The 12,572-nt window shown below is 31.2% G+C and overlaps 1 long non-coding RNA gene across 2 annotated transcripts; it reads right to left on the minus strand.

The window, feature by feature from the left end:
- Nucleotides 1–6,281: 6,281 nt before the first annotated feature.
- LOC114287808 (uncharacterized) lies at nt 6,282–11,772 on the minus strand. 2 transcript variants are annotated; one of them, XR_014344354.1, is made up of 2 exons: nt 11,510–11,772; nt 6,282–7,272 (listed from the first exon to the last, which is right to left on the minus strand). It is a non-coding gene; the product is annotated as an uncharacterized LOC114287808 (long non-coding RNA). The 2 variants fall into 2 exon arrangements; XR_014344353.1 differs by having other exon boundaries at nt 6,282–11,311; nt 11,510–11,766.
- Nucleotides 11,773–12,572: the final 800 nt, after the last annotated feature.

Here is a 12,572-nt window from a genome sequence, read left to right on the forward strand (position 1 = left end):
TACAGCAACAAATTACTTAAAACTACTCCTATGAACGAAGTGCAGTGTAGGAATTTGAAGTATAGAAATGTAAAGAACAAGAAATGTAAAAACTGGAAGGAAAATAAAGTAGATAAAAATTGATTTTTTGGATCTGAGTCTGGGCGCTCTTTCTGAGGCCTTCTCTACTATTTATACCTTTTAATGATAACCATCGAAATGAGCTTCTAACCGTTGAATCATCTTTCCATGATTGCTGATCATGTTTCCTCACAGTTAGCTCCACTATGCCATGTCTGCAGTTAGGTTTCTCTCCTGATTTTGAATTTAAATATATGAGTAACTGTTAAAGCCATGTCAGCTTGCATCTTTTTGCTGATCCAGTGCTATGCAGATCCACAATAACCAATACCAACTGCCACGTGTGTGATTACGATGGAAGATTTGAATTGTCTTCCCATATTGTCCTCATCCTGCTACGTGTTGAACTGTGTTGGCCTATACAAAATATGTAGCCAACAGCAATACATTAATACGCAAAGAATTCAATTTTTATTGAAGTGATTGATTAGGGATTTGAAGGACCAAAGACTAATTGATTATGTTCTGTTTGGTTGCTGAGAAAATGTGATAGACAAGAAGTAAACAATTGACATCCTACTTCAGATTCAGAGGCATTATACCATCTCTAACGCTGAATCAAATTCAGCACCAGATTTGAATTTGATGAAAAAAAGGTCACTTTTATCTCTCCAATGGTTTCATCAAAGTGATATGAAACTGAGAATAAAGCAAAATTTTCACCAAATCGAGGAGCTGGGTCAGGTTCACCAAAATACTGTGAGTTTACGTAGGACGTGGGTCCCACCGGGACAACCGGCCGACCAGTCGTCTGTAGCATACAAAACTTACCTTTTTTTTTTTTTTGGGTCACTCTGTTTTTGAAGCTAAAAAGGAACTAAAATAGGTAACTGTACTGATATTTCAATCGCCATTGAAGAGAGCTCTAGATTCTTAGCTTGTTTTGGAGGCAGTCAATCATTGGACACAGTCAATCATTAAAGAGAACTCTAGATTTTCTCTAGTCAATTTTCTCTTTCTCTCGATTTACTTCTTTGGATTTGCATTTCATTTCTATAATTCTTGTAATCAATTTCACGTTCTCTATCAACACTGTGCCGAAGAAGAGGAACCCCACGCCATTCATCTCTCTCCTCCAAAGATTTACTCCTTTGGATTTGAATTTCATTTCTATAATTCTCGTAATCAATTTCACGCTCTCTATCAACACTGTGCCAAAGAAGAGGAACCCCACGCCATTCATCTCTCTCCTCCAAAATATGATAACTGTGTTAAAAATGGTAAGCCCCTCTTTGTAGACATATTCAAATCTCTTTTTCTCTCATGATTTAGCCTCATCATTATTATTGATCTTAACTTCTTGCAGCAAAATAGCTTCCTCAAGGTCTGCAGCAAAACTAAACAGATAGAAACTCACGAAGTGGAAAAGATCAAGCTTTCTCAGATTGTACTTGCCAGTCGACTCGCCGAATGTCCTGTGTTTTGATAAAACACTGTTAGAGTGTCTGATATCAATAAAAGAATTGGTTATATTTTTATTTAAATTTGATGAAATATTTGATGAAGGGTTGGAGATGATGTATGAATATATAAAAGGAATCAAAATTGAGAACAAAAGAAGCTTTGGTCGGTTTCTAAGAAAATGTAGGAAAAGAAAAGACACAACAATGTGGACCAACTTTTTCACTACTAAAATAATTGGCTATTAAAATAATTGTGTTTAAGTAGGTGGGGCTGTTTGGGACGTTAAAAATTAGTTTTTTTTAAGTTAAAATTTATAAAAAAATAAAATAAGTTAAAATGATTAATAAGATAAAATGTCATATTAAATTTATAATTATTTTATTTTTTCTTCTACAAATATCAAATTAACTAAAAAAAAAAAATCTAACCCTCTTTCTAAACACAAATATTTTGATATATTAAAATAGTCAAAAATTAAAATAGATTATTAAAATAACCAACTTTCCAAACGAGATCTTAGTTGACTTTTTTTTTGTAATTGATTTGATAATTATAATAGAAAAAAGTAAAATAATTATGAATTAAATGTGAATTTTTTTTATTAACTATTTTAACCCAACTCGACAACCTACTGAAGACTATTTGGGTAGTTTTTCATTTAATTAGAACATAAAATGTTCAAAGTTTTATCTTTGTTTCTTCAATTTCTCTTATATTTGGTTTCAGTAACCTAGGCTAACTAATTCTTTATTTCAATAAATCAAAATTCTAATCACTCACTTCTTTTCCAATTCCTTCATTTTCTGAGCAAAGGGTACATAAAAATCAACATTAATACGTACATGACAAATTGTACTTTATCCTCTTCAACTATAATGGTTCTTCACATTACTTTTTCAAACTAAAAATTGATATAATGTATTTTTTTTTATCTTCTGAAAGTTTTTAATTTAACCCTTATATCTTCATTATGTTAATAAAATTGGGAGGAAAAAAAATTGTATATATATATATAGGTAATGAGTAAGGATCCTCTAGAGTGATTTTTCTCTAAAGTTTTCTAGAGTGCTACATTGTGTGGTTGAGATTTACTGACAAGTCACATCAATTTTTCTGACGTGACTTGCCAGTAAATCTCAACCACACAATGTAGCACTCTAGGAAACTTTAGAGAAATTTCACTTTAGAGGATCCTTGGTGATATGTAATATGCATATGTCATTTATGATAGATTTTTAAAATGTATTTTTATTTTAAATATAACATGTGCACACATTACTTATACATTTTCTAGTTAATTTTATTAACAAAATGGAGACGTAAAAAATTAAATTAAAAACTTTTTGAAGATAAAAGAAATATATTGTATTAATTTTTAATTTGAGGGAATAAAATAAAAAATAGTGATAGTTGAGAGAGTAATTTGCCCATACGTATATTTAGAAAATAGAGAGAGAGATTATTAGGTTCTCACGAACATAATGGAGGGTTGATAAAAAAAGAAAAGAAAAAAGAACATAATGGAGGGAGGTTACCTGGAGGAGGATGCTGAGGGTCGGTAGACATGCAGGTCCAGGTTTGGTCGGGAAAATTGGGTTTGGGTCTATTTGGATGGCGAGAAAGCTGTCGTGATTGCAATTGATGCATTGGGTTTCTGCAAGTAGAGAGAAGTGTTCCCCAACAAGTTTGCACAAATTTATTTAATCTTTTCGATTAAACTATCACTGTATTTTGATTTTATTTATTTAATCCTAAGATTAAAAGTAATTGCACAAATTAATTACTGTTAAAACTTGATTTAATGAAAAAAAAAATCTCATTTTAAAATTTGAAAGCCTCCTTTGACCCCCAAAAAAAAAAAAATCATCTCTTTTTCTGAATATTTTGTGATTTTTTTTTAAATTATGTCAAAATTTTTTATTTTTTTGGTCTATACGAATCTAAAAAATATTTTTTTTTTAAATTCCAAAAAAATTAAAAAAATAAAAATAAATCAAAAAAGATTGTTTATTGATTGTTTATTTTTGCTTACGTTTGTCTTTTCTGAATTTTTTTTGAATTTTTTTTAAAATTATAATTTTCGATTTGCCTTGTCAAGCTAAATTTAGAAATCTAAATTTTTAAATTTTTTTTTTTAAAAAAAAAAAGTTTACTAAAGACGAAAAAAAAAAAAACACTTTCCAAAACACCCATTGAACTGTAAAACTAAACACTCAATTTTTTTTTCTTTTTTTTTTTTAACAAACTACAAGCAATTAGATAGATATTTGGTTATATGAAAAATTAGTCTAAGGTCCCTCTCTCATTTCTAATAATGAAAGAAATTCACAATATTATTTTATGATGTTTAAGATCCCTCAATCCTTGACACCTATATATCACAGAAAAATTTGATCCCAAAATCAAACTACCTCTCCCTTTCTTCATCTCTCTCTTTCTGCTCTTCTCTCTTCGACGAACTCCACCTCTATCGCCGAAGTTCATCGTCGTCGTCGTCGTCTTCTCCAACTCTCTCTCATCTGTCAAGCGAAGCTCAAAGCATCCTTATTCATGGACGATTTCACTGATATCGGAATCGAAGCATACCGCAATGAAAAGACAACCCAATGGTAGGAGTAAACGACGATATTATCACCATCAAGGCTGATGATGGAAGTGATACTGTCACTTTCATGTTTGAAAGCCCTAGTAAACTTCTCTTAGTTCTTCCTCTTCCGACTCCGTCCTTTACTGGTCCTAGAACAAGGTCTCTCTCTTACAAATGAGGTACATACAAACATTTATATATATAGTAGAAGTTAAACTGTTTGATAAAACGCTTCTTAGAACTCTAAAACACATAACTGTGAGATTTGATTTGAGAAAACTCTTCTTAGAACTGTAAAACATATAGCTGTGAGCTTTGAAACTAACTTGTTTGATAAAATGCTTTTTGAAAAACAATCACAAAGAAAAACAATCACAATTTTCTCTGGTTTGTTCAAAACATAGAAAAAATTGTGGTTTTCTTTTTTTTTTTTTGTTTTTTTTAAGTAGCCAATTTTCTCTGGTTTGTTCAAAACATAGATAAAATTGTGATTTTTTTTTTTTTTTTTTTCTGTGGTTTCTAAGTAGCCAATTTTCTCTGGTTTGTTTAAAACACAAAGAAAATTGTGATTGTTTTTTGGTTTCTTAGTAGGCCAATTTTCTCTCGTTCAAAACACAGAGAAAATTGTGATTGCTTTTGGTTTCTAAGTGAACAAATTTTCTTTGGTTTGTTCAAAACAATTGCATGTGATTGTTTTTGGTTTCTAAATAGTCCAATTTTCTCTGGTTTGTTCAAAACACAAAGAAAATTATGATTGTTTTTTGTTTCTAAGTAGCCTAATTTTCTCTGGTTTGTTCAAAACACAGAGGAAATTTCTTTAGTTTGGAGATAATTTCTCTAGAAAATCCAGAGAAAACTAGAGAAATTTGCAAACCAGAGAAATTTGTACAAACCAGAGAAATTTGGAGAGAATTCCTTTGGAGAGAAAACTAGAGAAATTTGCAAACCAATGAAATTTGTGCACACCAGAGAAATTTAGAGAGAATTTCTCTGAAGAGTGGGAAGTCCAAAAAAATTCTCTGGATTGAAATTTTTTTGAATCGATGTGTGAGGAACCTTAAACATTATAAAAATATTAGATGTCTTTTATGCTATAAAATTTTAATACAAGAGACCCTAAAAAACAATCCCCTTGGTTATATGGTTAAATTGTTCAAGTTTTGAAATAATATTTTTTTAACCATCAAATTAGACTTTAATAATTATTTATAACCATCAAATTAGATTACATAAGAACTGAACTGAAAAGTTTTAAAAATCACCTAGATGAAATTGATAAAAAGATAATAATAAATTATAAGATAAAATTAAAATTAACTATTGTGATCAACCTATCTAAAGTCACAACACCCTTAACCAATCTAGGAAGTTCCAAAAAAATAAATAAAAATTAAGAATCACCATAATCACAACCTCAATTAATTAAGGCATTTGCAACACAATTTACTTTAAAGGTAGCAATGAATAACCAAAGAGACCCTAATGGCCAGTTTCGTTTGAGAAGTGAGTTGATTTTTTTATTTTTTTCAACTTTTTGACTATTTTAAGTTAGGCTTTTTGATCTTTTTGACTTTTCTGAGAATAAAAATGAAATGTTTATGGTTTGATATGACATTTTATCTTATTAATTTTGTTAACTTATTTTATCTTTTTGCGACTATTTTAACCTTTTCGCGTCTATGCCAAACGAGGGCAGGTGTAGTCTAAAAAAGATACAAATGAAAGTGCCAAGGAAGAGAAGATAATCCAGTTCGAAAATCCACATAAACATGGGTAAATCCATCAACACTTCGAATCTAATTCCACATAAACATGGGTAAATCCATCAACACAACAAAATTTAAAACCATCCAATATAGCTTTAATATCTGCCACCATTTCAACAACCAACTCCCTCACTAGTTAACACTATCTATGAATTTTAAATTTTAAATTTGTATAGAGAAAAGAAAAACAGTATAAGATTTTTTTAAAAAAAAGTTCTTTCCTTTTTCTTTACAAATCCAAAATTCAAATACAGTAACTCAACTCTTTATATATTCATCATCTAGAGCTAGTTCAATATTAAAATTCTCAATTAGCAACAGTTCTTTTCAAGTGAAGCTGAGGATCAAAAGTCGGGGCTTTAACCATTCTATGGTGGTTTTTTTGGTTTTTTTTCCCCCCAAAATTAAACAAGTAATGTACAGACAAATTTTATTCCAAAATTATGGTAAAATGTTATTGCTATAATATTTTTACTCCAATGCAAACACTTGAAAGAAAAAAGAGAAATTCATATAGAGTTCATAAAAATCGTGGTTAACACCCTGCAGTTTTCAGCAACCATACCACTGTTTGAATTTGCCTGTACCTGAAGTGTCCCTTCAGAGCTAAGCTCTATGGTTCATTTCAAATCTTTGATGAAGAAGAAATAGCAGAGAAATATTTACAGTGAGTTCACTCAAGAGTTGTCCAACTTTATTGACTGTGAAACGCCCCAAGAGGCAAATCCATGGTGTGCAAATCAACAGAATCAACCAAAGACATTCAACTGATGCCTCCATTGCTGGCATTCACTTCTGGCTTCTGCTTAGCAGCTTCAATAACCGAGTTCAATGCTGTCTCCTCCAACTTCAACCTAGTAGGGTTGTTCATTTCAAATCTTTGATGAAGAAATATACGTACAGAAAAAATCAAGGGAGGAAGCTGGAATAGCAGAGAAATATTTACAGTTAGTTCACTCAAGAGTTGTCCAACTTTATTGACTGTGAAACGCCCCAAGAAACAAATCCATGGCGTGTAAATCAACTGAATCAACAAAGACATTCAACTGATGCCTCCATTGCTGGCATTCACTTCTGGCTTCTGCTTAGCAGCTTCAAAACCAAGTTCAATGCTGGCTCCTCCAACTTCAAACTAGTTTGTTACCCGTGGCAATTTTGGTGTTTGAACCAGCATCTGAAAGCTGCAACCTCTTCTTATGTTCTTCCTCATTGTTGGTTTTGGTGACACTTGGCATTTTCTTTGATTCAGCTTCAATCTCCTGCATGGCTGCCTCTAATGCATCAACTCTTGATTTTAAGTTTGAAAATTCAGAATCGGACCCCATTACTTCCCTCTTTCTATGACTCGAAATTCGATTACATGATGCTTTCGTTCTTCGTTCTTTTTCAGCTCAGCTACCAAAGAAAACATTTTGAGTAACTAGATCAATAGAGATATGCTGTTAATATTTTTATAATCTGCCAAAAACTATCAACCTATGGAGTCACAGAAAGCAGCTACAATCCGGTTTAGCAGTTTGATTGTTGGAAGCTAAGATGCAAAGTAAGCATTACTTTAAGATCGAGGAACACATCTTGTAAAATGTGTGAATATAGTGTTTACTAGACTCATTAAAATAAATGCATCCAAGAGTCACTGATATGATCTCGAATAGTTTAAAATATTCTGCTGTGAAATATATGCAGATGAGAAATTTTATATTTTACCAATAAATATCTGGCTGGGGTTTTTGGGAAACCTTGAAATAAAAAGTAAAAACTGGGATGATCAACAACAATTACTAGGAAAAAAAACCATCGTTTACAAGAAGAGAAATAAGCTTCTTTTTTTTTTGGTTTGGATTCAATCATACCAGAGCAAAATCATGTCCAAGCCTATAATTCTTATCATTTTCCATTCTCTCACATCCTTATTGAGTAGATGGGCAGTAGGATCAATGTGTTGCCTCCTAGTTTTCATTTTTTCTCTTTTTAATAATCTAAGTTAAGTGAACCAATTTTCTTTTGCATTGGGAGGAATTCGCCCAAAATCCAATAAACAAAACATGAGAACTAGTTCCTAGTTACATCATTCACGAATAACAAAGTCATCACCAAAGGTCCAGTTATGTATCCTATTCACAGTAGCAATGCAGAAAAAGAAAATGAAAATGAAAAGGTCCATTTTAACACTCATATATGCAACATCAAACAGTTGGTCTCCATGGCAGCTTTGCATCCGCAATGCTTGTATCATCCAAGAAGAAAGATTGCTACAAACGAAGAGTGGGTATGTGGGGACCAATAAATAACATAAATTATGGTCTAAGATAAGGAACATATTCACCAGAAATGATTAAAATATTACGGCCTTCATTCTTTTGAATTCATAGCTGGCATATTTACCCAATACATATCTAGCTGTTAAAGGAAAAAGCATTTGGGTTAGAAATGCTAAATGACAAGTGCAAATCTAATTAATATGCAATCGGAAGTGGGAACTAGAATACCTAATGAAGGTATGCAGGTTAAGAAAAGTTGTACCACGGGGAAAGTCCTGGACATAAGTAAATGTCACAGAATGTATAATAATCCATAAACAAACATAATTATTGCAGAGAGAGGTAAACTCAGACATTTGTCCGATCAATAAAAATAATAAAAAAAAGAGGTAAAAGAAAGAAATTGAGATTTATCAAATCAAAGAGAGTCTTCAAGGAAAAATTGGTCTGGATGAATTTACCAATGAATCAATCAGTTCATTGTATTAGACAAATCAGTGATCAATATTTATAGCACAAATGGAAATCTAAGAATAAGTCTTCATTGTCTAGAAATCATTCTGAATACCCCCAATGAACACAAAACATGACAGATATGACACTATAACGAAGTTTCATAGTAGTTTTACTAAGGAACTTCCCTAAGCATTCTGAGAGGGGATTTGAAATAAAAATATCATCTCAAACTTCTTTCTTGAAGGCACAACATAAATTTAGAAAAGTGAAAAATTAAACAAAAGCAAACAGGTTCTTGGTCACGAAGACCTGATGTGGTCACCTCCTATATAACAAAGAAAACACACATCCTGAAGAATAATAATATTAATAACAAGAAGAAGAAGAAGAATACTTATCAAAATAAATAAACAAAAACAAAACAACCTAAAAGGAAAAAAGAAGAAGAAAACAAAAAAAGAAAGAAAGAAAGAAAGACAGAAGTAAAGAAACCACTCCATCCTGTAGCCAATGCATTATTATAATTCTTCACTTAATCATAATTTTTACAGAGAATGTTTTCTTCTGTCACTATCTTGTGTAGTTTAATTGATTCTATAACTAATTTCTTCTTTTAGAAACGCTTAAAACTAAAATTAAAAAACTCCAAGAATGAGGGATTAATAGGTATAAATTTACATTATTTTAATTTTATCATAGGCTCCCAATTTATTTTCTTTAAAACAATCATGTGTTTGATTTGTGTCTAAGCGATAGACATGCGTATTCCCTAAGTGTATAAACCATGTCTAGTTCTTAAAGATATAAAAAAAGAAAACGTAAACAAGTGCCAGTGGGCGACACATGTCTTCCTTTTGAGCTTATCTTCTTCCTAAATGAGAAACTATTGCATCATTTCTCAATTCCTTGACTCTCATTCTTCAAGCCTTCTGAAAGTGTCAGTCTTTGTAGCAGTCACCACTGTATTAGGCACTGCTTCTAAATCCTCTCTTGCAACTACCTCTAGCTTCTCAGTATATCACAGTCTCGATTAGCAGTCATACCAAGATTAAAACTAATTAAAAAAAGAATTCATCTTCCGCCTTACATGAAAAGCATATTTCAATGAACAATCAATTACATAGATAAGATTAAACAAGAATTCTCTATTCTAGTAATTGGCAAGCTCCCAATAAAAATTTCAAATTGGTTAGGCTGAAGGGGCCTGAAAATTTTGAAAAATGAAGAAAGAGAATGAAATTCTAAAAGAAGTGGGTGCAAACTACTGAATATCAACTAGGTTGGGCTTCTCTCAACATCAAATCTCAATTTTAAATCTAAACTTGAGAGAACTTGAGGGGTCTGTAGAGCGCACCATAGGTCTCTTTTTGATGATCCAAACTGTACATTCTATAGAACTCTCTGTATATATCATCAATGGAAACAATAAAGTTGATCCGATAATCGTAACATTTTTATTTTATTGCGTTTATTTTTTAAAAAATAGATGACAAGAATGCTTTGAAAATAGACTATCCATATTTTTAGAGACTATAAAAAAAAATGCTACAATTATCAGATCAATGCTAATTTTTTTTCATGATAATATACACGGCAGCTCTACAAAATGAACGGTTCACATCATCGAAACGGGACCAACCCTATTAGGTGATGTTTTGGAAAGTTGGTAAAAAGTTAACTTTTTATGACTTTTTAGCTTTTTTGTAGTAAAAAAGTAGAGAGGTGATGTGACCTAAAAAGCCAAAAAGTTGGCTTTTTACTATGTTGCCTAAACGCCCCTAGCTATTAGATAGCTATTCTCAGCAATAGATTAGCATCATCTAACTCTATGGAGGTGTTTGATTGGAAGGATTAAGGTATGGAATTGGATTAAAATCCATTGGAAGCCCCTTAACTGGCGTTTGTTTTTTTGTTTAGTCCGCCGAACATGGATTAAACCGTAAAAAGTCTATTTTGCCCTCATCATATATCATTTGCTTCCTCTGTTGTTGGTAGGTTCTAGGTTTGTATTTGTGTTTTTCTTTTTTCTTTTTTTGAGCCTTGAAAAAACATAGCTGGTTTTTTTTAATGGATGCTGTTGCTGCTGGTTGTTTGTGGTGTGATGCTGCTGTTGGTTTTTTTTTTTTTTGAGCCTTGAAACATAGCTAGTATGTTGCTTTTAATCTGTGGGTGTGAAGGCTTTTTGTTGAAATCTCTTCAACTTTTGTTTTTTATTCTTTTGATTTTTGGGTGTGTGCTCTTTACTCTTTTTCTTTGTTGATGTATTTATGCTTTGCTCATTCTATGCATTAATAAAGTTAATTTTTTACCGATTACAAACAAAAAAAAAAAAAAAAAAAAATTGTGTTGGATAAAAATTAGAAGGGAAATGGTCTTATTTATATTGAAAGAATGTGACCATTAAAAAATGTAACTATTGGAAAAATGTTTGTTTGAAACATTGAAAAAATTAAACAATTAATTGTGGTCCACTAATCAATTATAAATAAAGATTAAATTTAAAGACAGATTTACTTAGTAAACAATTGACAAAGGGTAAAACAGTATTTTAATCTAATCTTATGAGAAAACAAACACGGATATACATCCAATCCAACCAAATAATCTGGGATTCACAGAATTCAAGTCTGATGATTCTAATCCCTTATCCAGTCCATCCAATCAAACATCCTGTGATCTTCCAATAGAGAGGCATTTGATCAGAGCATCATCTAATTCTGTGACATTCAATATATACTGTGAAAGCAAGCAACAATATCCTAGTTCAAAATTAATGATGATTGTATATGAATGAACTAATCCACCATTTCTCTCATAATCAATGCAACAAACATTAAAACACCCAAAAAAGAAAAACAAAAAAAAAATGACCCACAAAAGTATATGGAAGATGGAAAGAGAGAAAACTGGAGTACCAAAACTTGCTGATATGAGGAGGGTTGGAGAAGAGAACCCTAGAGGCAGTGAGAAAGTAAACCTTCTCAAGCCGACGATGACGACATGGATTGTCGTCTCTTGCAGTCAATACCCACCCACAATGCAATGGATATGCTCTGTTGCCATTGCAAAGAAGCCTCCCGTGGAGAATACGGGACAAAGATAGAGAGACCCTAGTCTTCACGAAATGGTCCGCTGCATCACCAATATTTTCTCCCTCAACTGTGTTTGTCTCATTTTGTTCACCTTATAATTAGACAATTTATAACAAAATGATATAATTCTATATTTTGTCGTAATAATTAATCAAGCGAAAAAAAAAGAGTTAAAACTAAATAATTCAAAATAATATTAGAATTAAAAAAATTGATCATAACTAAAAGTACATATGAAATAAAGTGTTGATCATAACTAAATATGCATATGGTATCTAAAAATAATATTATAATTAAAAAAGAAAATTAATTATTACTAAAGGTCCATATGGTATGTGGATAATGGAATTCTCCATTTTGCGATTCATTTTTGTCAAGGCAAATTACACTTTATCCCATCAGCTATCACAGTTTTTCACTTTATTTTTTCAAATTAAAAATTGATACAATGTATATCTTCATCTTTTGAAAGTTCCAATTTAGCTCTTATGTCACATTCTGTTAACTAAACAGATGGAAAAGATGTATGTAATGTGCACATATAATATTTACGATGAAAATACTTTTAAAATTTGTCATAAATATAACATGTGTACATTATATTAGGCGTGGGAATTGGCCTGCTACTTTTTTAGGGTTTGGAAATATTGTTTTAGTTTATAGGACCAGGCTGAGCTAATATTTTTCACCCGATATATTAATGGTATGGATTTGGAATTTATACTTTCAAACTAGTCCGACCCACTATTAAATTAATTAATTATAATATATTAAAATATACTTTTTTGTTAAGTTCTAAACTTTATCTTTGCTAATTTTATTGAAACTCACATTTGTGGCGACATGTGATTGAATTTATTTAAGAAATCTTTTAATTTATATACAA

Source organism: Camellia sinensis, chromosome 11, assembly GCF_055761805.1.
Source record: "Camellia sinensis isolate YWXY chromosome 11, ASM5576180v1, whole genome shotgun sequence".
NCBI lineage: Eukaryota > Viridiplantae > Streptophyta > Magnoliopsida > Ericales > Theaceae > Camellia > Camellia sinensis.